We start from the raw sequence: 25,206 nt of genomic DNA, 5'->3' as shown, positions 1-25,206 counted from the left end.
GCTCTTCCCTCCAGATGGTCTACACCAGGAATGGTAGCCGTGCAACAGGCGAGGGCAGCAACGGCGAAGAACGCGCTGATGGTGTGCACCCCAACAGTGATTCTGGCAATGGTCCGCCACCACTTCCCGAGAATCCGACCCTTGCCCAAGTTATGGCACATCAGACTCAGATGATAGCAGCCATGATGCAGCAGATGCAGCAGCAGCACCAGCAGATGCACCAAAGGATGATGCAGCACGCCGAGCAGCAGCACCAGCAGTTTGGTCCCCCTCCCCCTCAGTCCAAGTTGCCAGAGTTTCTACGCGTCAGGCCACCCACCTTCTCCAGCACCACCAACCCTATGGAGGCGAACGACTGGCTCCATGCCATAGAGAAGAAGCTGAACCTCCTGCAGTGCAATGATCAGGAGAAGGTCGCTTTCGCCACACACCAGCTTCAGGGTCCTGCGTCAGCTTGGTGGGACAACCACATGGCCACCCGCCCACCGGGTACTGAAGTCACATGGGCAGAGTTCTGCCGTAGCTTCAGGAAGGCACAGGTGCCAGACGGGGTCGTGGCACAAAAGAAGAGGGAATTCCGGGCGCTCCATCAGGGCAACAGGACTGTGACAGAGTACCTCCATGAGTTCAATCGCCTCGCGCGATATGCACCAGAGGATGTCCGCACCGACGCCGAGAAGCAGGAGAAGTTCATGGCGGGTCTGGATGACGAGCTGACCAACCAACTGATATCTGGGGACTACGCCGACTTTGAGAGGCTGGTTGACAAGGCAATCCGTCAGGAGGACCAACGCAACAAGATGGACAGGAAGAGGAAGGCCGCTCAGTTCAGGGCACATCAGGGAAGTCACCAGAGGCCGCGCTTCACTCCCGGACAGCAGGGTGGACCTACCACCATGATCGTCCGTCAGCACCGCCCGTTCAACCCTAGCAACTTCCACCAGGGCACTAGTGGCAGTCAGAACCACCATGGAAGTCAGCCCAACCGCGGTGCAGCTCCACGCCCATCAGTGGCACCGGCACAGTCAGGCCAGCCCGCACAAGCCAAGAAGGAGACGGGAGCAAAACCAGGGTCCTGCTTCAACTGTGGCGAGCTTGGCCACTTCGCTGACAAATGCCCGAAGCCCAGGCGTGCCGGACCAAGGTTTATCCAGGCTCGTGTCAACCACGCATCTGCGGAGGAGGCACAAGCAGCACCAGAGGTCGTACTGGGTACGTTTCCTGTTAACTCAATCCCTGCAACAGTACTTTTTGATTCTGGTGCAACGCATTCTTTCATCTCGAAGAAATTTGTCGGGATGCATGGGTTAATAAGAGAGGAACTTAGCACACCGATGCGGGTTCATACCCCAGGGAATAGCTCCACTTCGGTTCAATTCAGCCCTTCTATAACAATAGAAATTCAAAGATCACCATTTCTAGCCAACCTCATTCTTCTCGAATCCAAAGACCTAGATGTCATTCTTGGGATGGATTGGCTGACCAAGTTTAAGGGAGTCATCGATTGTGCGAGTCGCACAGTCACCCTGACCAACGAGAAGGGAGAAACAGTGGTGTACAAATCTCTAGTCTCACCAAAGAAAGGGGTCTCGTTGAATCAGATTGAGACGGAAATCCCAGTGGATACCGTAGAGAAGAACTTGAGAAAATTGGAAGATATACCCATAGTCTGCGAGTATCCAGAAGTGTTCCCCGAAGACCTCACTACCATGCCACCCAAGAGAGAGATTGAATTCCGGATTGACTTGGCACCGGGAACTGCTCCAATCTATAAGAGACCATACAGAATGGCGGCCAACGAATTAGCAGAGGTCAAGAAGCAAGTTGATGAGCAGCTGCAGAAAGGGTACATACGACCAAGCACTTCACCTTGGGGCGCTCCGGTCATTTTTGTGGAGAAAAAGGATAAGACGAAGAGGATGTGCGTTGATTATCGCGCACTCAACGAGGTCACAATCAAGAATAAATATCCTTTGCCGCGAATCGACGATTTATTTGATCAACTGAAAGGAGCTAAAGTATTTTCTAAGATAGACCTGCGATCAGGCTACCACCAGCTGAGAATCCGGGAAGAGGATATTCCGAAGACGGCCTTCACCACTCGGTACGGGCTATATGAGTGCACGGTTATGTCTTTCGGACTTACCAACGCACCCGCATTCTTCATGAATCTGATGAACAAAGTGTTCATGGAATTTCTGGACAAGTTTGTTGTGGTATTCATCGACGACATACTTATCTACTCAAAATCCGAGGAAGAACATGAGCAACATCTCCGTCTGGTACACGAAAAGTTGAAGGAGCACCAGCTATACGCCAAGTTCAGCAAGTGTGACTTCTGGTTGACGGAAGTAAAATTTCTGGGTCATGTCATTACAGCTCAGGGTGTGGCAGTCGACCCATCGAACGTGGAGTCAGTTACCAAATGGACCCCACCTAAGACCGTGTCGCAGATTCGGAGTTTTCTAGGACTGGCAGGTTATTACCGCCGATTCATCGAAAATTTCTCCAGGATCGCCCGACCCATGACTCAGTTGCTTAAGAAAGATGAGAAGTTTAAATGGACAGCTGAGTGCGATAAGAGTTTTGAGGAGCTCAAGAAGAAGTTAGTATCCGCACCAGTATTGATTCTGCCCGACCCGACGAAAGACTTCCAAGTCTATTGTGATGCATCCCGTCACGGACTTGGATGTGTCCTAATGCAAGAGGGCAGAGTGGTTGCGTATGCCTCGCGGCAGTTGCGTCCACACGAAGGAAATTATCCAACTCATGACTTGGAATTGGCAGCAGTGGTTCATGCTTTGAAGATCTGGAGGCACTATCTGATTGGAAACCGCTGCGAAGTATATACGGACCATAAGAGTCTGAAATACATCTTCACCCAACCGGACCTAAACCTTCGACAACGAAGATGGTTGGAGCTAATCAAAGACTATGACATGAGTATTCACTACCACCCGGGTAAAGCCAATGTGGTGGCAGACGCTTTAAGCCGGAAAAGCTACTGCACTGCCCTATGCGTCGAGGGCATGTGTGAGGAATTGAGGCAGGAGTTTGAACATCTCAACGTGGGAATTGTTGAACACGGGTTCGTAGCCGCTCTGGAGGCACGGCCTACTCTCGTGGATCAAGTCAGAGCAGCTCAAGTAAATGATTCTGAGATAGCAGAGCTGAAAAAGAATATGAGAGTCGGAAAAGCCCGGGATTTCCACGAAGATGAGCATGGCACCATCTGGATGGGAGAAAGATTGTGTGTACCTAACGACAAGGAACTGAAGGATCTGATACTCACCGAGGCTCATCAGACCCAGTACTCCATTCACCCAGGCAGCACCAAAATGTACCAAGACCTTAAAGAAAAATTTTGGTGGGTCAGCATGAGGAGAGAAATAGCTGAATTCGTCGCACTCTGCGATGTTTGCCAACGAGTGAAAGCAGAGCATCAAAGACCAGCAGGTTTACTCCAACCTCTCCAAATCCCGGAATGGAAATGGGAGGAGATTGGAATGGACTTTATAACAGGACTGCCCCGGACATCATTGGGTCACGATTCAATCTGGGTAGTCGTGGATCGACTCACTAAGGTTGCTCACTTTATACCAGTACATACCACCTATACGGGAAAGAGGTTGGCAGAATTGTACCTCGCAAGGATCATGTGTTTGCATGGGGTACCCAAGAAGATAGTATCCGACCGAGGTAGTCAGTTCACCTCAAAGTTTTGGCAGAAACTTCAGGAAGAATTGGGGACCCGTTTAAACTTCAGCACGGCCTATCACCCGCAAACTGATGGTCAGACCGAGCGAGTCAATCAAATCTTGGAGGATATGTTGAGAGCATGCGCTCTTGATTTTGGTGGAGCTTGGGACAAAAGCTTGCCATACGCGGAATTCTCGTACAACAACAGCTACCAGGCCAGTCTACAGATGGCACCGTTTGAAGCTTTGTACGGCCGGAAGTGCCGCACACCTCTCTTCTGGGATCAGACAGGCGAACGTCAACTGTTCGGAACAGAAGTATTAGCGGAAGCAGAAGAGAAAGTCAGAATCATCAGGGAAAGGTTGAGGATTGCTCAGTCTCGACAGAAGAGCTACGCGGATAACCGTCGAAGGGAGCTCACTTTTGAGGCAGGAGATTACGTGTATCTTCGTGTCACTCCGCTCCGGGGAGTTCACCGTTTTCAGACGAAAGGCAAGTTGGCACCACGCTTCGTGGGACCATACAAAATTTTGGAACGAAGGGGAGAAGTTGCTTATCAGTTAGAACTTCCATCCAATATGATCGGCATCCATGACGTGTTCCACGTGTCCCAATTAAAGAAGTGTTTAAGGGTACCTGAAGAACAGGCTGATTCGGAACACATTGATATCCAGGAGGACCTAACATATGTGGAGAAGCCGGTTCGCATACTTGATACCAGCGAAAGGAGGACCAGAAATAAGGTCACTAGGTTTTGCCGAGTTCAGTGGAGTCATCATTCAGAAGAGGAAGCAACCTGGGAAAGGGAAGATGAGTTGAAAGCCGCCCATCCGCACCTCTTCACCAGCTCCTCCGAATCTCGGGGCCGAGATTCCGTTTAAGGGGGGTAGGTTTGTCACACCCCGAAGTTTTCCTCCCAAGCCAAAATTGTAATTTATAAATGACCCTAAGAAAATGCAGGTGAAATCAGGAGAAAACCCTAAGAAAATAATGCAAATAATAATCGGACTTGACATGTGGAATTTTTCTTGAGTTCTACATGTCAAAATTCATTAACAGGATTTTTAGTGGAATTTTCAGAGCTCTAGAAATAATTTTAACCAATTAAAATTAAGCAAGCAATGTTTTTATTCCAGGGAAAAATCCTTTTTCCTTTTCTTTTTCTTTTTTCCTTTCTTTTTCCTCCTTTTTGTCAAATGGGCCGTCGGCCCATTTCCCTTTTTCCTTCCCTCCTCCTTGCTGGGCCGGCCGCAGGCCGAGGCCCAGTCCGGCAGCCCAGGCCGCCCCGCTGCCTCCTCTCTCGGGGTCGCCGACAGGTGGGGCCCACCTGTCGGGCCCGTCTCCCTCCTCCCGCCGATTCCGACGCGCCGCCGCGCCCACAACCGTCGCCGCGCCCACGCCTCCGCCTTCTCCGGGCCACGTCGACCACGCCCACGCGTGCGCCGCGCTCTCCGCGCCTTTTCCCCTCTCTCTCCCGCTCGCGCCCGCGCCCGAGATGGCCGGGATTCGAAAACCGAATCCCGCCTCTCTCTCCTCCCCACTCCCCCGCGTCGGCCGGCGATTCCCGCCTCTCCCGGCCACGTCCGGCCCCCTCTCCCCCTATTTAAGCATCACCGGCGCCCCCTCTCGCTTTTTCCCCATTTCGCCGACCTCTCCCGAGCTCCCCATCGCTCCCGCGCCGTGCAACCACCCGCCGCCGCCGTTTTTGCTACTCCGGCCGCCGCTAGCCGCCGCTAGGCTCGCCGCCGTCTTGCGCCGTCGCCGCCGTTAGATTCGCGCGGCTGAGGTCCACCTCGTCCACCCCTCCTCCGTTGAGGTTCGCCGCCGGAGACCCATCCCCGCCGTGCGCCGGTGAGTGACGCCATGGCCGCCGCCTTCGGCCGGCGCCCTCGCGCTTTCGCGCCCTTCTCTCTCTCTAACCCCTCTCCTTTTGTTCGTTAGGAGGCTCCGGAGCTCGTCCCGCCGTCGCCATCGTCCTCCGTCGCCCGCCGTCGTCGACCGTTGTCGGTGAGGCCCTCCTCCTCGTTTTCTCTCTCCCGCACCGTTTAGCCGCCGCGTCGCCGCCTAGCTGCGTAGCCGCCGCTCCTCCTCTAGCCGCCGCTCTCCGCCGCCGGTCGGTCGCCGTCGGCCGTCGCCTTGCGCCGCTGCCGCATGCGCGCCGCCGCCGCGTGAGCGCTGCGCCGCCGGCGCCATGGTCGCCGGTTCGGCTTGCGCCGTGCCCGCGCGCCCCGGCCGCGAGCTCCCGCCGCCGTCCGATCTACCCTTGGGTAGATCGGCAAGGGTAGATCGGGGCCGTCGGTCCGGCCGCCACGTGGCGCCGCCACCCCTTCCTTCTCCCGTGCCACTGACTAGTGGGCCCGCGAGCCGCCACCCCTTTCTCTCTCCCGGGTCGCTGACCGGTGGGTCCCGCATGTCGGCGCCGCACCCCTCCGTGCTGACGTCAGCCCTGGTTAATATTGCGCAATAAATGATTTAAGGTTTTTCTTTTATAGTAATAAACACAGTGAATCTTCTAAAAATCATAACTAATTCATCCGAGCTCCGTTTAATCCCATTCAAGTCTCAGTAAATCAAGGAAAATGTGTAGAATCCATTAAAAATGGTTTTGTTCTCTGTTTCAGTAGTCTTATAGCCTGTTTGCAATGTTTGCTTTGTATGTCGTTAGATTCCGATCCCTCCGACGCTCCGGTGTACTTCGAGATAGTCGCCGAGGTCCCTCCAGCAGCAGAGCAAGGCAAGTCATGCTTGTCACTTGATCATATTGATCCTATATTGCAAATGTCCTAATGTTTTCTTTCAAATACCGCATTTGTTTTGCAATATTACTATGGGATGGTTACCTTTTGTTACAGCCATGCTATTTTGATACCATGCTCCTTTGTTAGCTTGGGTTATAACATGATTAGAGTTTGGACTAGGAATTGCTTAGCCATGCTTAGTTCAACTAGTTCACAATGGGGAAAATCATATTAATGATTAGACTGTTGGTTCTAATGGTAATGTTGGATTAGTACCACCGCTCTAGTGTTGGTTAATTAAAATGAATCACATGGTGGGCTGTGGGTGCATGGTTTTGCTGGTCGCACCCATGGCAGTTAAGGACCGGTTCGCGGGATGCCCTGGAAGAATTTATCGTACTTACCACAAGCCAGCGTGGGCAACGGCTGGGCTTGTAGTGTAACTTTCCTCTAGTCGACGCATCCAGGCAAGGGTGGGCGTGATGGAGCGGGGCGGGCCCTGCGACGGCCTCTGTCGCTTCCGGATTCACCTAGGCACGAGAGGGGACTGCCCGTTGCCCGCTGGGGACGGGGGTGAAACCTGAGGTGTGGTGTGCTTGGCTAGAGGGGGTTATGCGAAGGGTCCTGTCACGGCCTCTTTCCGGGATGTCGTGGTGGCATGTCGGCGCACGGAAACGTGTCGTGGGGCTGTGTCTTGTGGGTACAGTTGTACACCTCTGATCAGAGTAAAACTATTCGAATAGCCGTGCCCGCGGTTATGGGCGGTCAACCAGATTCACCGTGATTAGTCTCACCCTAGTGTAATCTGTTGAACTTGGATAGTTTAGGTGGATGGTTGGGCCTGTCGCAACGTGGGTTAGCGTTGGACAGCGGATGTTTAATACTGCTTAATTATTACAACTGTTTTCGCATTAAATTCCTGTTTATAAATGCCAGTATTTATGCAAATGAACCACTCTAGCTCTTCTTTGTTAATTCCCTGCATCATACCCCTATTCCGGTATGACTTGCTGAGTACAGTGGGTAGTACTCAGTCTTGCTCTACTTTTCCCAACCCCAGAGGACGGGTATGTGTCAGATGAAGGTTTCCCCGAGGAGTAGGCTTCGTCCGTGCCGTCGAGGATGCCTGTGGAGTGGTGTTCCCGCTGCAGTTTAGTCAAGGCTTAGCTCCAGTTTCTTTTGTTTTCCGCTGCATTTTTTGTAAGACTTTTATGATGTTTGTAAGACGTGGATCTGAATGTCAACATTGTCGTTTGTGTACCCCGGCTGGTCCTGGACGGGGATTTTAATGCACATTCTGCTTGGAATTCTATTCGGGAATTTCTGGGCGTGACATAGTTGCAAAGCTTAATTATAATAATCCGCAAATCTCCATATAACAGCATTAAACTTCGGATGATCATATCTTGGTCATACGAACTCTGAATCGACCCGTTCAAGTCTCCTAATGTTTGTTATAACCTAAAGAACCGTGTGCTTTCTTTTTATGTATTGTTATTGCTTCTTTATAGGCTTGTAGCTTTGCTTGTGTGCTTCGCGTAGCTTCTGTCGTTCCGGAGGTTCCCGAAGCGTGGTTCGCGGTCGTCGCCGAAGGTTCGGAAGGCCGTTCTCTCTGAGCAAGGCAAGTCACATCATCCTTGAGCATATTGAATCCCAGTTTATAAAATTATTTTGATTTAAATTAATGCATTATCGCTTTATTTAAATTCCCGCGTTATCACTGTTTTATTTAGCCATGCCTATTTATCATTGTTAAGACATTATTATTGCTATTGTTATTATTACCTTGTTCACCCTAGGAAAATAAAACCCCAACTAGTGGGTACTCTATTTATGGTTCCACTAGTATGAACTTAGGTAGGTGCTTCGCTGGTTAATAGGACAACATTAGGTGGTTTTTATAACTTTAGACTTTGGGAATTCTCATATCATTTGGACACTATGGAATGGTTGGCTTATGGTGGAATTGGACATACCCCTCTCTTCCTCTTTCAAAGCCCCTAAAACCTGTTTTTCGGTGGGGTTTGGGTGCATGCCAGTTGTGGGAAGTAGCACCCCGGCCACTATAAGGATTAAGCTCGGGCCTCTGTTGCAAAGCACTACCGTACTTCCACATGTCTAGTGGGTAAGGCTTAGTTTGTGGCTCAGTCTGGTTATAAACAAAAGTACACGATGGAGATGGACGAAGTCGGGGGTCGATGGACATCTCTAGGACAAATGAAGGCTACACGAGCTGCGGCCCGGTAGTCGAGATGTCATGGCACAGGGCTGGTGTCCTGCTGCTAGGGGCTCAATCCTGCCTACCTGTCCCGGAGGTTCCGGCCGTAGGTGGGGTTGGGTCGGTACTCTTGTCTATGGCTAGGATGGGTTGGAAACTATGTCACGTCTTCCGTCCGTATACCGTGGTGGTATGTGGCACGTGGTTACACGTGAGGAAGATGTGTCTTGTGGGTAAAGATGTACACCTCTGACCAGAGTATAATCTATTCGAATAGCCGCGCCCTCGGTTATGGGCAAGCCAAGCAATGTACCCAAGTTAGTGTTTTAATTCTTAAAACCTGCTTAACAACTAAAATGTGGAATGGTTGGCCTGGGTTGGCTTGGAACGAGCTGGGACCCAGGGTCGGGTTGCCAGTTCGGTCTGAATCATCGTAGGCCTTGGGTTAAGGCAGGTTCGTGTGGGTTCACGGCCTTGATTAATAATACTGTGTAGCTCTAGGATCGTCTTTATAAAATGGCTTTGGGCAACTAAGTGACTTTTAAATGCTGTTTACTGCAAAACTTAACCCCTATATCATCACCCCTTGTACCCCCTTGCATTAATCGTGCATCCGCCGGTGTGGCTTGCTGAGTACTGTGGTTGTACTCATTCTTGCTCAATCTTTCCCCTCTTCAGTAAGAGAAGCTTTGGAGAAGATGTCTTAGGTGGAGTCCTGGCTTATACCCCAGTTGAGCGCCTGTGAAGATGGAGCCGTAGGCCCGCTAGTCTGCTGCTGTTTATTTTTGATTGTCAGGCCTTAAGTGCCTTTGTAATAATGTAAATATTATCGATATAATAAAGATGTGTCTTTTATATCATGTTTGTATGGTGTACCCCAGCTTTTCCTGGGACGGGGATTAATACACTAGCGTTCGGGAAAATGCAATTTTTCCGGTCGCGACAAGTTGCAAACCATCCCGTTGTCTTGGCCGTTCGCGGTTTGGGGGCTTGACATGGTCGGGCCGTTCAAAAAGGCAGTCGGTGGTTATACTCACCTCTTTGTGGCTGTTGATAAATTTTCCAAGTGGATTGAAGCTAAACCGGTCATTACAATCACGGCAGACAAAGCTAGAGATTTATTCATCAACATTGTGCACCGGTTTGGGGTACCAAATCGTATCATCACTGATAACGGCACTCAATTCACAGGCGGAGTATTTAAAGAATTCTGTGAGGACTTCGGCATCAAAATTTGTTATGCCTCCGTAGCACACCCCATGAGCAATGGACAAGTTGAACGCGCTAATGGTATGGTACTTCAGGGAATAAAAGCCCGAGTTTTTGACCAATTGCGCCCCTACGCTGGCAAATGGGTGGATCAGCTACCATCTGTACTTTGGTCCTTGCGTACTACTCCCAGTCGGGCTACCGGTCAGTCGCCATTCTTTCTGGTTTATGGCGTGGAAGCAATGTTGCCGAGTGAGGTAGAATTTGAATCCTTACGATTTCGCAACTTCCGGGAGGAACGCTACGAAGAAGACCGAGTGGATGATCTGAACCATTTGGAAGAAGCCCGTGAAGCAGCCTTAATTCAGTTGGCTCGGTATTTACAAGGGTTGCGACGTTATCACAGCCGCAACGTTCGATGCGAGCTTTCTTAGTTGGTGACCTGGTTCTGAGGAAACTTCAAACTACACGAGATCGGCACAGGCTGTCCCCTTTATGGGAAGGACCGTTCATAATTTCTGAAGTTACTCGGCCAGGATCGTATCGACTCAAGCGTGAAGACTGTACTCATGTTGACAACTCTTGGAATATCGAGCATCTTCGTCATTTTTATGCTTAGGCATTGCTTTTTGTATTATCTCTCTGACTGCTAACATCAAGTTTTTTCTTGAGTTATCAGTCGGGGGCTATCATAATAATAATGGAGTGTGATTTTTATCAATTCAATTTGCTTACTTGATATATCATTGCCCTGTTTGGTTTTTTGACTTAGTCAATGAGGACTGAAAGTTTTAAATAACTTTTGCGGGTTTTAGGCTCAATAAGGTTTGATAAAACTTTTAAGAAATCAGAAGCCGAGTCTAAATCATCAAGCATAGCATACATTTATCAGTATTGTACAAATTGTCCCTCCATCATCATCCAAATACAATGTTAGTCAGTTTTTTCATCATCAGAGTTAGCTGACCCAGTCGGCCTGAGGTCGGTCTCCTGGAATCTTTCAACAACATCAGCAGCTATCTTGTTGGCGGCATTTTTAGCTTCACTGATGAGATCAAGAGCAGCTTCTTCGCTTGTCCCATCTGCAAAACCGTCAACGGCTTCAATGTCTATCTTTGGGTACAAGGATTTGGTCATCGCAAGCGCCAGGCCTGCTCCCATATTTCTAGCCTCCTTGATATTCTTAAAATATGTATCCGGAGCAATTCTCAGCTTGTCGAAGATTTCGTCAGCATCAAATGAACTCGGACCATTGTTATTGAAGAACATGGCTTGGACGAGTGGTGTAGCGGCGTTGGCGACCTCATCTCTAGCTCCTTCAAGACTCTTGATTTTGTTAACCAAGACGTCGAATTGAGCTTGGGATTTGATTTTGTGATCTGCACATATATATTTGCGTCAGCGAGTAAGTATGAAGATAAGAATATTTTTCGGTGATTCGGCCATGGGTACCTTCAACGTCCTTCAGGGCCGAGTCCCTTTGCTTCGTCAGTTCAGCCTTGTCTTTTTCTAGAGCTTTAACTCGCCTTTCCAGCTCGGAGATCTTGGCAGTTTATGCTATATTGTTCCCTCTTGGTCAGTCGCACATGAATTCGCACATGAAGCGAGTCAAGCAATGAGAAGAGTTACCTTTTGATGAACCGCTCAGCTCAAAGTTGGAATCTTAGAGCTCGTCGATCTGGTCTCTCAGGTCGTGCTCAGTTTTCTTGGCAAGCTCCTTGGCCTCATGTAGCTGATCTCTGGTAGCTTCCAGAGTTCCAAGATTGGGAACTAATTTCTCAAGGGTTGTGGTCTTTGCCTCATTCCTGAGGTGGATTCTCTGCAATACGAAAGTATCCTTATTCAGCAAGGTGGGCGACAGGATGATAGAAGGCATGTATGAGAAGACTTACATTTACAAGACGAGTGGCTTGGCCGAGAGCCTTTTTCAACATATATAACTCCTCGTCTTCTTTTTGCTTGTTGATCACAATCCATTGAGGCTGCATATCGTCATCCCACCATTTGACCAATATAGGTGGGCGAGAATCCTCAGCTGACTGAATCTGGAGGACCTCTTCTTCGTCACCAATAATTGGGCCTTATATATTCATGGACGATGATTAGATGGATGAAGAAGGTTTATTAGATCAAGATGGATTCGGAGGAATAGCTTACCTGTTATTATTTCTGGGTGGGGACGAGAGGGTCCTTGCACTTTAACGGGAGACATAGATCCCGGGTCAGCGTTGGCATCTTTCTTAGGAGGGCTGCCGGCTTGGGCCTCTGCCTCCGGGATATCTTCGTCTTGAGTTGTGCCCAACTGGTTCCTAGTCGGCAGCTCCTGTTCAGCATTAACGTTAGCTTCGGCTGACTGGTTTCCAGTCGGGGTCTCGTTGCTAGCTTGCGTATTGACAGATGCTGGTTGGTCTTTACTCGGGCGATCTCTGGCAGTCGGCCCGGTCCCCACTGAGGGGTTAGTCTTCGTGCCAGTCGGCGTGGAGTCTTTTCTAGAAGGATCTATGTCATATGGCTTTCTGCAAATTCGATATATGTTCTCAGCTCTGCTACAATGAAGAATGACGGATGACACAGAGGCAGTTGTTATATGACACATACCTGGATGACTTCCTTATTTTTGGCATTGGACGACTGGATGTTTTCTTCCTTAAGTTGGCTTGCTTTGGCTGTCTCTCGGCTCCTTCCTTTTTGTTGCCGGGCTTTTTGGTGTCATGACCCTCATCGTCGGTCAGCACCGATTTCCTCTTCCGAGAGTCTAACTGAGTGGTTGACCTTGTGGGGTTGGGTTGCACATCCGACCGAATTTTTGGCCCCCCACTAGCTTGCCCGGTCGGTTGACGGGATGAGCGGCGTTGAGCGATTGGAGGGTCTGACTTCATCAAGGCAAATTCCTGGGCGTAACAATTCAAGTTTTTCAGCCAACTTTGTAGATGATGAAAGCGTGCTTTTTGAGAAAGGTTGAGATATTAAATACGTACCGGTGGAGGGGGATTGAAGGCATTGTACGGCACCACTGGTAGCAAGTGCGAATAGCTGACTACGATTGCGTTCGAGAAGATTTTATACATTCTTTCCTTCATAACCTTGAATTCAAGAGATTCAGGATCTTCACGGTTGGGGTCATGCTTGCCGTCGAATTCAAAGGCCGTGCGAGATCTTTCCTTGATTGGGGCTAGTTGGCTCTTGATAAAATGCCGAGTAATCTGTTCCCCTTGCAGGCCCTGTTCTTTCAGATTCAGCATACGATCCATCAGAGCAAGTGCTTGAGCAGCTTCCTCTCCTATTGGAAGAGAGTTCCAAGTATCTTGGTACACTGGAGGAAGGCAGGAGTACTCGGGAAGAGCTGGTTCGGGATTTTGCACATAAAACTAATTTGCGTGCCAACCCTTATTCGAGGTTTTGAAAGGCATGGAGAAATATTTTTGGCTCAAGGTCCCTCTCAGTTGAAATCCAGCTCCCCCAACTACGCATGGTTTGCTCTTGTTTGGCTAGGGTTTGAGGAAGAAGATGCAACGGAACAAGGCGAAATGCGGTCTTATACCCAGGAAAGCCTCGCAAGCATGAATGAAGTTGGCAATGTGAACTATAGAGTTGGGGTTTAGATGGTGCAATCTGATCCCATAAAACTCTAATATTCCCCGGAAGAATCTTGAGGTTGGAAGAGAAAATCCACCATAGAAGAAATGAGAAAATACCACGACTTCATGTGTATCGGGGGTCGGGAATGCTTCGCCGAATGCTGGACGCCATCCAATGATCTCTTTCGCTGGAAGAACGTCATGCGCCACCATCTCTTTCAGGTTCTCCTCTGTTACATCGGAGGGCACCCACTGACTCTCGAAGCTTTCTCTCTCTTCCACCATGAATATGAACCGGATGGTGTGATTTGGTATGAGATATGGTTGGAAATGGATGGGGGATCGATGCGGTGGCTGTGCGGAAGATTTTTGCGGAGTTTTGGAGGACGGATTGGAGCAAATCGGTGAACCCTAACTTTGCCGGCGCAGTCTTGCACTGTAGCAGGAAATGGGGAAAGTGGCAAGAGTCTCGGCGGGGAAGACGAAGAGACGTTTCGTTTCTCTTTGATGTTATTAGGGTATCGGGAGTACTAATGGGCCTGGGCCTAAAACAGTACTTCAGCCCAATTCTGCTACCGACGTGGCTAAGTGGTGCTCTGTAGTGACTTAGGCATTTTTGCTTCGGCAATTTTTGCTCACCGCGATATGGCCCAATGCTGATAAAATCCTTTTTGACGCGGTTAGATAATTCCTTGGAATTACTACGATGCAAACAAAAAGGTACCTGACAGAAAAGTGTTATACTATTTTTTAAGCCTTTTTAGGCTGCAAAAGCTGTTTGGGTTGGTTTGAGATGACTAGTTTTTAATGGTCATTCTCTTGGCATGTTATATGCTTATTTTTTATTATGGTGACGATCATAGCCTAGGCTATTTAGACTCATTAATTGCCATGACTTTTATCATATTTGGTGGATCATCTTAAGAGTTTTTACTCGGATTCTTATCAAATATGCTCATTTTATGGACCTTTTTGAGTGTTTTTCACTCGGATTTCTTTATGTCTTTTTGGTATATTAAAGCTAAAGCAGTCGACTGGATGTTTTATTAAACATCGCATCTGCTCGGCTATATAACCACTCGGATTGGATGATATTTTGCACTTTGACTATATGTTTAGTTTTAAACTAATCACATAGTCGGGGGCTACACCTAATTAGGTGCATCTAACCGATGCACCTAACTTTTTTATTTTTCCGCCCTTCACAGTCTTTGATTTTAGTACTCGGGAGGCCAGAGTAGAAGGAGTTGAATCACTCGGATTATCGTTTTGGATTGCGAGAGAAGACTATTTTGTCGACTGTAAAGGTCTCGGGGGCTACTGTGGAGATTATGGATACCCCATACCTCTATGGCATGTATAGTCCGACTAGGTATGGGGTGCCATGTATAGATAGAATATCTTTAAAGAGGCTCGGGTTAAATTCTAAACTTGTATGATAAGGAAGTACCCGGGATTCTAGTCGGTTACGATTAGATTATATATGTAACTACATATTCCGTTAGGGATATGGTTTGTATTTTGTAATACGGACTCCTTCCCCTATATAAGGAGGGGTCTGGGTGCCTCTAGGGGTACGATTTTTAGCTCCCAGATCATACGATCAATAATACACTCGGTGGGTCAATCCCCGGACAGGAGTAGGGTATTACTTCTTGAATAAGAAGGCCTGAACCTGTATAAAATCCCTTGTCTCTTAACCCATCCACTTTTCCAGCTTGATAGCCACCCCCTTTTAGTATTGCTGAAATCTTGTTTCGACAGGTGGTGTTTTGCTACAAGAAGGAAAACCTGTTACATATTTTAGTGAAAAATTGAGTGGGCCTGTGCTGAATTACTCTACTTATGATAAGGAATTGTATGCTCTTGTACGCACTTTAGAAACATGGCAGCATTATTTGTGGCCCAAGGAATTTGTCATACATTCTGATCATGAGTTTTTGAAGCATATTCGCAGTCTAGGAAAACTGAACCGTAGACATGCTAAATGGGTTGAATTTATTGAATGTTTTCCTTATGTTATTAAACACAAGAAAGGGAAGGAAAATGTCATTGCTGATGCATTGTCTAGGAGATATACTTTATTAACACAACTTGACTACAAAATTTTTGGCCTAGAAACGATTAAAGACCAATATGTGCGTGATGATGATTTTAAAGATGTGTTGCTGCATTATAAGGATGGAAAGACATGGAACAAATTCTTCTTGAATGATGGGTTTGTTTTTAGAGCTAATAAGTTATGCATTACAGCTAGCTCTATTCGCTTGTTGTTATTGCAGGAAGCGCATGGAGGTGCTTTGATGGGGCATTTTGGTGCCAAGAAGATGGTGGACATCCTTGCTGGTCATTTCTTTTGGCTAAAGATGAGACAAGATGTAGATCGATTCGTTGCTCGCTGCGCTACATGTCAAAAGGCTAAGTCACGTTTAAATCCACATGGTTTGTATATGCCTCTCCTTGTTCCTACTGTTCCTTGGGAAGATATTTCAATAGATTTTGTGTTAGGATTACCTAGGACCAAGAGGGGGCGTGATAGCATTTTTGTGGTTGTGGATAGATTTTCTAAAATGGCACTGACGGAGCGTGGGGCTCCTCACCGGGAGACCGCGCAGGCCCCCCTTTGCCGGTTCGGCCGGGGACCCTAGGTGAGATTCTAAGCTCCCAATTTGTATATGGAAGGCTCGCGAGACAGGAAGCACAGAAGACGCCGGCGATGTATACAGGTTCGGGCCGCTTAGAAGCGTAATACCCTACTCCTGTGTTTTGGTGGATTCGTGTGTGAAGGAGCTACAAAGTATCAGCCAGCCTCTCCTTTGTTCTGGGTTTCTAATCTGGAAAAATCCAGTCCAGTCAAAAGAATCTCCCTTCTCTCAGTGGGCAAGGTCCTCCTTTTATATCTTAAGGGGATACCACATGCACCATCCCCCCCTCTCTGTGGGGACTTACCCTACCTTTTCATAAATGGACGGAGATTTGCATGGTTGCCGTTCGAGTCACCCTCTGATGGGACGGCCCGCACCTACCTCCACTTTCGCCGGGAGCAGGCGCGACGCGGAATCATGGCTGTCTGCTGACGACATGACCGGTGTCAGACTGGTCACAAATCGGTCATTCTTGTCCACCACGCGTCAGCTTAGCAATCTGCACGTTGGCCCTTCTTCACACAACATTTTGCCTGTAATGGTTAGGATGAAGCCTGGCATATATCTGACCAGGACTAACGTGCCATCTCTGGGAGGTAACACGCTAGCTCTAGCTGGGGACGAGTGCCTAGAAGCCCTCGTCCTGACGGGATGGGGCGAGGCGTGCGTCAGATCGCCTGTCGCCACCTAATCCGCGATCTGACCGGTCTGTGACTGGTCACAGACCGGATAAATGAGTGCACTGCACCGCGTTACATGCGGCGTGACACGCTCAGCCAAACCGCAATAAATGTGGTTAGGTGAGCCCCACTGTGCCCACCTAACCCATACACGCGGAGCGAAAACCCACGAGGGGTCGGGGCGCCTCGGCCCTCGGGGCCGAGGCGGGTGCGGCTCGACCCCCTCGGGGGGACTAAGAGGAGGGCGAACACATCACCCTCGGGCCCGACGTCCCCTGAGGGTGCCAGGCCACGTGGGCGATTGTGTCTGCCTCAAACCTCTAGTCATGATACTCCCGATCCCATGTCACCGACAGTAGCCCCCGGCGTTATGCCAGGGCGATCGCCCTCCTTAAGGGAAGCGGTCGGGCGTGACGCCACTCCTAAGGCCTGGTGACAGGTGGGACCGGTCTCCACAATTGGGCAGAAACCCAACGGTCACAAATCACGCACATCGACAGTGGTAACTCGGCTGTCAATAATGAGCGGTCTCTTCAAGACTGCCACATTACTCGAGTAGCACACGAATCTGGACATGGCGATTCGTTTCATCTGGAGATATGGTAACGTCGCTTCGGTCGGCGAGCGTAATTAACGCGCGCACGATATGATCTATCTCGACCGCCACAACCGCATATCCACCTCATGCACTGCAAGCGGGCGAATGGGATTAGTGGAAGCGTGGGCGCGAGAAACGAGGGGGCGAAATAGTGGGCGCGAGAAGCGAGGAGCCGGGCACAGCGTTGGCAAGAGTATAAAGGCACTGAGGAAGGGATTTGTTTCCTTCCTTTCGCCATTATTCCCCTTGTCTTCGCCGCTTGCGCCCTAACTCCTTCTTTCCTGTGCCCTACCTTCGCCACACGCGCTCGCTCTTAATCTTCTCTTCCTTCCGGCGCCATGGCACGGGGCTCCGCTCTGCTCGATGGTAGCGTGCTGCCGCCCTCCCGCATCGTGAGCGAGAGGCAGGCTGGGCTGCCGCGCCACTTCATGCCGGAATCTGCCACCGGCCGGGAGATAGTCACGCTGGGCGAGGGACGCCCGGCGCCAGACTACCCGGGGCGGTCCGTCTTCTTTCTCCCCTTTGCAATGGCAGGGCTGGTTCCGCCATTTTCTTCTTTCTTCATGGATGTTCTGGAGTTCTACGATCTCCAGATGGCGCACCTCACCCCCAACGCGGTGATGACATTGGCCATCTTCGCGCATCTGTGCGAGATGTTCATTGGGGTGCGCCCATCTCTCCGGCTGTTCCGGTGGTTCTTCACCGTGCAGTCAGTGTCGCCGCCATCGGTAGTTGGTGGCTGCTACTTCCAGCCACGGGGGCCGGTGCCGAACCGCTACATCCCCTGCGCCCTCCGCAAGAAGTGGGACGACTGGAAGAGCGACTGGTTCTACACCCCCCTTGCCGACGAAGCGCGCCTCCGACTTCCGAGCCAGCCCCCGGCTCAGGCCTCCAGCTGGCGGGCGCCGGTAGATCTGGGGGATGGCTATGACGCCGTCCTCGACCGCCTGGCGGGCCTGCGATCCCAGGGGCTCACAGGGGCCATGGTGTACGGCGACTACCTCCGTCGTCGGATTGCGCCGCTCCAGCGGCGCGCTCGGGGCGCCTGGGAGTACACCGGGTCCGAAGACTTCATGAGGACTCACCAGGGAGTGAGATGGGACTGGGCCCCTGAGGACTTCAAGATATTGGTCCAACGGGTGCTGAATCTCAACTCCGTGGAGGCGGCCCTCATTCCCCAAGGAATCCTCCCCCTCTGCAGCGATCCAGACCGCGCCTCCATCCTGACCATTATGATGGCGGTCGGGGCCTCAGAGGAGCGAGCTCCAAAGGGCCACGACGGCGCAGGCGGGAGCCGCTGGGGGGAACAATCTACCCCGAGAGGGGGTCGTGCTTCTGGGTCCCGCGACAGGGGCCCGGGGAGCAGCCGCCCTGCCGACGCCCGGGGGAAGAGGAAGCAGGGAGGAACACCTCCCCCATCTCCTCCCCGAGGGGGCGGGGCGGCGCGTACCAGCAGCAGGCGCCCGGAGGGGGCCGCGCCAACATCGCAGCCCGAGGGGGAGCGCAAGAAGAAGCGGCCCCGCAAGATGGGGGAGACAGAACCATCTCGGGGAAACCTCATTTCCCCTCCAAAGTGGTCGTTTAACCGACCCCCTCGCAGGTTCGTCTCTCACCCATCGTGGCTGTATTCATTCTCTCAACGCGAGTTTTCACTCACCCATCTCGTTCGTCTTCTGGTCATTTCTTTTGTTTCAGCGAGATCCCGTCGCGTCCCTCCCGCCATTCCAAGTCCGGCCAGCCTGAGGCCGAGGATCCGGCGGCCGCAGAGGCCCGGAGGCGGGAATCTGACCAGCGAGAGGCCGCGGATCGCCTACGGGAAGCCGAGGAGGCCGTCCAGGAGGCCGCCCGGGCTCGCCAGGCCGAGGAAACCGCTCGGGAGGGAGCCGCCCGGGCCCGCCAGGCCGAGGAAGCTGCTCGGGAGGAGGCCGCCCGAGCCCACCAGGCCGAGGAAGCCGCTCGGGAGGAGGCTGTCCGAGCCCACAAGGCCGAGGAAGCCGCTCGGGAGGAGGCTGTCCGAGCCCACAAGGCCGAGGAAGCCGCTCGGTAGGAAGCCGGATTTCGCCAGGACGAGGCGATGGCGACTTCCGAGGCAGCTCGCGACGAGGCCGCGGGCGCGTCGCTCGGGCCCACTCCCTCGCACGACGCTCAGGCGACAACTTCCGGGGTAGCTGGCGACGAGGCTGCGGGCGCGTCGCTTGGGCCCACTCCCTCAGGCGACGCTCAGGCCCAACCAGGTCCGGAGGACATCCCCGCGTCTGGCACGTCCATCGGTGGGCCGAGCCGCGTGGCATCTTCTCCGAGGCGGCTTTTCCCCACGCCTTCTACTGCCCTACTGAGCGCAGAGCCCCTTCTGCAAGCCTTGGCCGCCGCAAACACCACGGTGTTGGACGGGTTAAGTGCCCAGGTGGAGGCCCTGCAGGCAGAGCGGGCGGAGCTCGACGCCGCGTGGGCGCGTGTCGAAGAGGGGCGACGCTCGGTGGAGGCCATGGTGGAGGTGGGCCGTAAGGCTCACCGCCGGCACGTCTCGGAGCTTGAAACCCGTAAGAAGGTGCTGGCGGAGATCGCCAAGGAAGTGGAAGAGGAGCGGGGGGCTGCCCTCATTGCCACCACCGTGATGAACGAGGCGTAGGACACCCTCCGCCTTCAATACGGGAGCTGGGAGGCGGAGCTAAGGAAGAAGCTCGACGCCGCCCAGGGAGTGCTTGACGCTGCCGCTGCCCGAGAACAGCGGGCGGCGGAGACCGAAGCGGCGTCCCGGCAGCTGAAGAGGCCCTTGAGGCGCGCGCCATGGCACTGGAAGAGCGCGCCTGCGTCGTGGAGAGGGATCTGGCGGACCGCGAGGCCGCCGTCACCATCCGGGAAGCAACGCTGGCGGCGCACGAGGCTGCCTGCGCCGAAGAAGAGCTCGCGCTCCGCCTCCGCGAGGACGCGCTCACCGAGCGGGAGCGAGCTCTCGAGGGGGCCGAGGCCGCGGCCCAACAGCTGGCGGACAGCCTGTCCCTCCGCGAGGCAGCGCAGGAGGAGCAAGCGCGCCGTAATCTGGAAGGTGCCCGCGTCGAGAGGGCCGCACTGAACCAACGGGCCGCTGAGCTCGAGGCGCGGGCGAAGGAGCTGGACGCGAGGGTGCGCAGCGGCGGGGCGGCCGCGGGCGAAAGCGACCTAGCCGCCCGCCTCGCAGCTGCCGAACACACCATCGCCGATCTGCAGGGCGCGCTGGACTCGTCCGCCGGGGAGGTCGAAGCCCTCCGCTTGGCAGGCGAGGTTGGGCCCGGCATGCTTTGGGACGCCGTCTCCCGCCTAGATTGCGCCGGTCGGCAAGTGGGCCTCTGGAGAGGGCGGACCGTAAAGTACGCCGCCAACCAGGGAGGTCTCGCCCAGCGCCTCTCGAAGATGGCCGGGGCTCTCCAACGGCTCCCCGAGGAGCTCGAGAAGACAATTAAGTCATCCTCGAGGGACCTCGCCCAAGGAGCGGTGGAGCTCGTCCTGGCGAGTTACCAGGCCAGGGACCCCAATTTCTCTCCATGGATGGCGCTGGAAGAGTTCCCTCCTGGGACCGAGGACCGCGCGCGCGCGCAAGTCCGGGATGCCGCCGACCATATCGTCGACAGCTTCGAGGGCTCGGCCCCTCGGCTCGCGTTCGCCCCCAACTCCGACGAGGAGGGCAATGCCGGTGGTGCAGACAACAGTGACGACGAGGCCGGCGACCCGGGCGCATCGGATTGAGCCCCCAGACCCCCGCCATTCTTCAGTTTTTTCTTCTTTTCTTTCTTCAAAGGCCTTCGGGCCTCTTTTTTGTATAGATCAACTTAATCTGTAATCAAAAATGAAGAAATTTTTGTGTCAATTTCATCTTGCTGTATGTATGAGATGAGGATGATCTGTACCGTGGTCCTTTTGTGTCTTAGCTTGATTAAGGGTTCGTGCCCAGGTCCCAGTCCTCAAAAGGCGCGGGTCGGGGCTAGTGCCTGGGGAGATCCACATGTCGAGACTGGCCAGGCCGGGAACGTGGTGACCGAGGGTTATGGGTGACCCGATTGTGGGTTTTTGCCGATTCCCCCCCGGAGTTCACCACGCCCCAGGGCACGGCTCGGTTCTGGGCCCCGTTTGGCGAATTTAGCCGACCCAAGCCCCCGAGGGCAGGATTGAGCACGAGTGACCTATTTCAAGTCAAGATTCTTCAAAAGGAAAAAACAGCACAGATACAGCCTTTAGGAAATTGAAACTGCTTTTATTGAAATACAGATGTAAGAGAAATAAGAATATGCATATGTGGTAGCCCCCGGCCAACCCTGCACGCCCGAGGGGGGTGCGGGGTTGGCCCGAGCCCGAAACCTGACACCCGATCCCCCTTTAGGGGTAGAAGCGACGAAGGTGTTCGATGTTCCACGGGTTAGGCAACTCTGTGCCGTCGCCCGTGGCCAGCCGAACGGAGCCCGGCCGGGGGACGCCGATCACTCGATACGGACCCTCCCACATTGGTGAGAGCTTGCTCAATCCAGCACGCGTTTGAACGCGGCGTAGGACGAGGTCGTCGACGCAGAGTGATCGGGCCCGGACGTGGCGCTGATGGTAGCGCCGCAGGCTCTGCTGGTAGCCGGTGGTGCAGACAATAAGAATAGCTTCCACTATTTCTCTGTTCGTCAAACGACCAGAAGACGAACGAGATGGGTGAGTGAAAACTCGCGTTGAGAGAATGAATACAGCCACGATGGGTGAGAGACGAACCTGCGAGGGGGTCGGTTAAACGACCACTTTGGAGGGGAAATGAGGTTTCCCCGAGATGGTTCTGTCTCCCCCATCTTGCGGGGCCGCTTCTTCTTGCGCTCCCCCTCGGGCTGCGATGTTGGCGCGGCCCCCTCCGGGCGCCTGCTGCTGGTACGCGCCGCCCAGATGACGGAGCGTGGGGCTCCTCACCGGGAGACCGCGCAGGCCCCCCTTTGCCGGTTCGGCCGGGGACCCTAGGTGAGATTCTAAGCTCCCAATCTGTATGTGGAAGGCTCGCGAGACAGGAAGCACAGAAGACGCCGGCGATGTATACAGGTTCGGGCCGCTTAGAAGCGTAATACCCTACTCCTGTGTTTTGGTGGATTCGTGTGTGAAGGAGCTACAAAGTATCAGCCAGCCTCTCCCTTGTTCTGGGTTTCTAATCTGGAAAAATCCAGTCCAGTCAAAAGAATCTCCCTTCTCTCAGTGGGCAAGGTCCTCCTTTTATATCTTAAGGGGATACCACATGCACCATCCCCCCCTCTCTGTGGGGACTTACCCTACCTTTTCATAAATGGACGGAGATTTGCATGGTTGCCGTTCGAGTCACCCTCTGATGGGACGGCCCGCACCTACCTCCACTTTCGCCGGGAGCAGGCGCGACGCGGAATCATGGCTGTCTGCTGACGACATGACCGGTGTCAGGCTGGTCACAAATCGGTCATTCTTGTCCACCACGCGTCAGCTTAGCAATCTGCACGTTGGCCCTTCTTCACACAACATTTTGCCTGTAATGGTTAGGATGAAGCCTGGCATATATCTGACCAGGACTAACGTGCCATCTCTGGGAGGTAACACGCTAGCTCTAGCTGGGGACGAGTGCCTAGAAGCCCTCGTCCTGACGGGATGGGGCGAGGCGTGCATCAGATCGCCTGTCGCCACCTAATCCGCGATCTGACCGGTCTGTGACTGGTCACAGACCGGATAAATGAGTGCACTGCACCGCGTTACATGCGGCGTGACACGCTCAGCCAAACCGCAATAAATGTGGTTAGGTGAGCCCCACTGTGCCCACCTAACCCATACACGCGGAGCGAAAACCCACGAGGGGTCGGGGCGCCTCGGCCCTCGGGGCCGAGGCAGGTGCGGCTCGACCCCCTCGGGGGGACTAAGAGGAGGGCGAACACATCACCCTCGGGCCCGACGTCCCCCGAGGGTGCCAGGCCACGTGGGCGATTGTGTCTGCCTCAAACCTCTAGTCATGATACTCCCGATCCCATGTCACCGACAGGCACATTTCATACCATGTCATAAAACTGATGATGCTTCTCATATCGCTGATCTGTTCTTTCGAGAAATTGTATGCTTGCATGGTGTGCCAAACACAATTGTTTCTGATCGTGACACGGAATTTCTTAGCCATTTTTGGAGAACTTTGTGGACTAAATTGGGGACTAAGCTTTTTTTTTCTACTACTTGTTATCCCTAAACTGATGGACAAACTGAAGTGGTGAATAGAACCTTGTCTACTATGCTTAGGGTTGTTTTGAAGAAAAATATCAAGATGTGAAAAGAATGCTTGCCTCATATTGAATTTGCCTATAATCGTTCCTTGCATTCTACTACAAAGATGTGCCCATTTCAGATTGTGTATGGGTTGTTGCCTCGTGCTCCTATTGATTTGATGCCTTTGCCATCTTCTGAAAAACTAAATTTTGATGCTAAGCAACATGTTGAGTTGATGTTAAAACTGCATGAGACAACTAAAGAAAACATCGAGCACATGAATGCTAAGTATAAGTTTGCTAGTGACAAAGGTAGAAGGGAATTGAATTTTGAACCTGGAGATTTGGTTTGGTTGCATTTGCGAAAAGAACGGTTTCCTGACTTGCGAAAATCGAAATTGATGCCCAGAGCTGATGGTCCATTTAAAGTGTTAGCCAAAATTAATGAGAATGCATATAAGCTTGATTTGCCTGCAGATTATAAGGTTAGTCTCACATTTAACGTTGCAGATTTGAAGTCATATTTGGGCAAAGAAGATTAACTTGAGTCGAGGACGACTCAAATGCAAGAAAGGGAGGATGATGAGGACATCAACACCAACGATACATCCAGGCCTCCACAAGTACAACTTCATGGTCCTATTACCCGTGCTCGTGTATGTCAACTCAACTATCAAGTGTGTTCATTCTTAAATTCATATGATTCTTATTTATACCCCAGAGACACGTGCACTCTTGTTTTACTCAGGAACAACGGAGAGATCAAACGGGGAAAGCATTCGTGCATGATGGATTCGGACTGCAGCACAACACCAACTTCTGATGGCCGCCACGACTTCATGCGAACTCCGATTTGGCGTGCAAGTACTTCATGGAAAGCTTGTCAAGTCTACTTTCAAATGGATCCAGCCTCATATCCATATCAGTTCTGGAGCGGCCGCAATCTTCGTTTTACTACTGAGTCCTTTTCTGTCCACGGTGCTGGGTCACCTCTTTGGGCCTATTGGGCTGTGTATCAAGTGTGGTCCATTAGGGACGCGTCCTAGGGTTAGAGAACGACCCCAGTACCCCTGTGGTCGTCCTCTTCCTCTTTTTATAGCTTTCTCCACCGCCAAGAATAATTGGGTTTTGTTTAGATCAAAGTATAGCGTCGTTACTTCGCCGAGTTGATCCCGTGATCGATTGGATCATCGGATTGCATGTTAGTACTGAACCCCACTTGTTACTTCTATTGATTCAATCAACATATTTGATTCACAAATTTAGTTGCTTGTTCATCTTGTTCTTGCTGGTTCTCGATTGCTCGCAGGAACAAATACCCTCGTGGTTGGGCTGATCGTGCATCCGTCGAGATTCACGACCACCTCTGGAGTTGGTGTAACGATTGCTAAGGCGCAACATCTCTGGATAGTTGTAGTCGGATCGCCAACGTCACTCCATCCAATCGACTTATCCCTCTCATCGAAAGACTGGGACACCCTCGAGCACATCAAATACAGAAATAGTCATATAATAAATCACTTTACAAAAATCTTGCATGCTAACTTGAGATGATCAGATTCCTAATTGCAGCTCATGGTTTTATTTTAGAAAAATATATATCCAAGCGAATTCTTATCATGAAATTATTAT

The 25,206-nt window shown here is 51.9% G+C and overlaps 2 long non-coding RNA genes across 2 annotated transcripts; both read left to right on the top strand.

The window, feature by feature from the left end:
* Nucleotides 1-2,075: 2,075 nt before the first annotated feature.
* On the top strand, nt 2,076-7,924 carry LOC136353478 (uncharacterized). The gene is made up of 2 exons (XR_010736839.1): nt 2,076-5,706; nt 6,365-7,924. It is a non-coding gene; the product is annotated as an uncharacterized lncRNA (long non-coding RNA).
* Nucleotides 7,925-15,730: 7,806 nt separating this feature from the next.
* Nucleotides 15,731-25,050, top strand: LOC136353493 (uncharacterized). The gene is made up of 3 exons (XR_010736859.1): nt 15,731-15,884; nt 24,085-24,230; nt 24,323-25,050. It is a non-coding gene; the product is annotated as an uncharacterized lncRNA (long non-coding RNA).
* The last annotated feature ends 156 nt before the right edge of the window (nt 25,051-25,206 follow it).

The sequence above is a fragment of the Oryza sativa genome, chromosome 10 (assembly GCF_034140825.1).
Source record: "Oryza sativa Japonica Group chromosome 10, ASM3414082v1".
NCBI lineage: Eukaryota > Viridiplantae > Streptophyta > Magnoliopsida > Poales > Poaceae > Oryza > Oryza sativa.
Note: the sequence above shows the minus strand (reverse complement) of the source record. Positions and strands in the feature narration are given on the sequence as shown.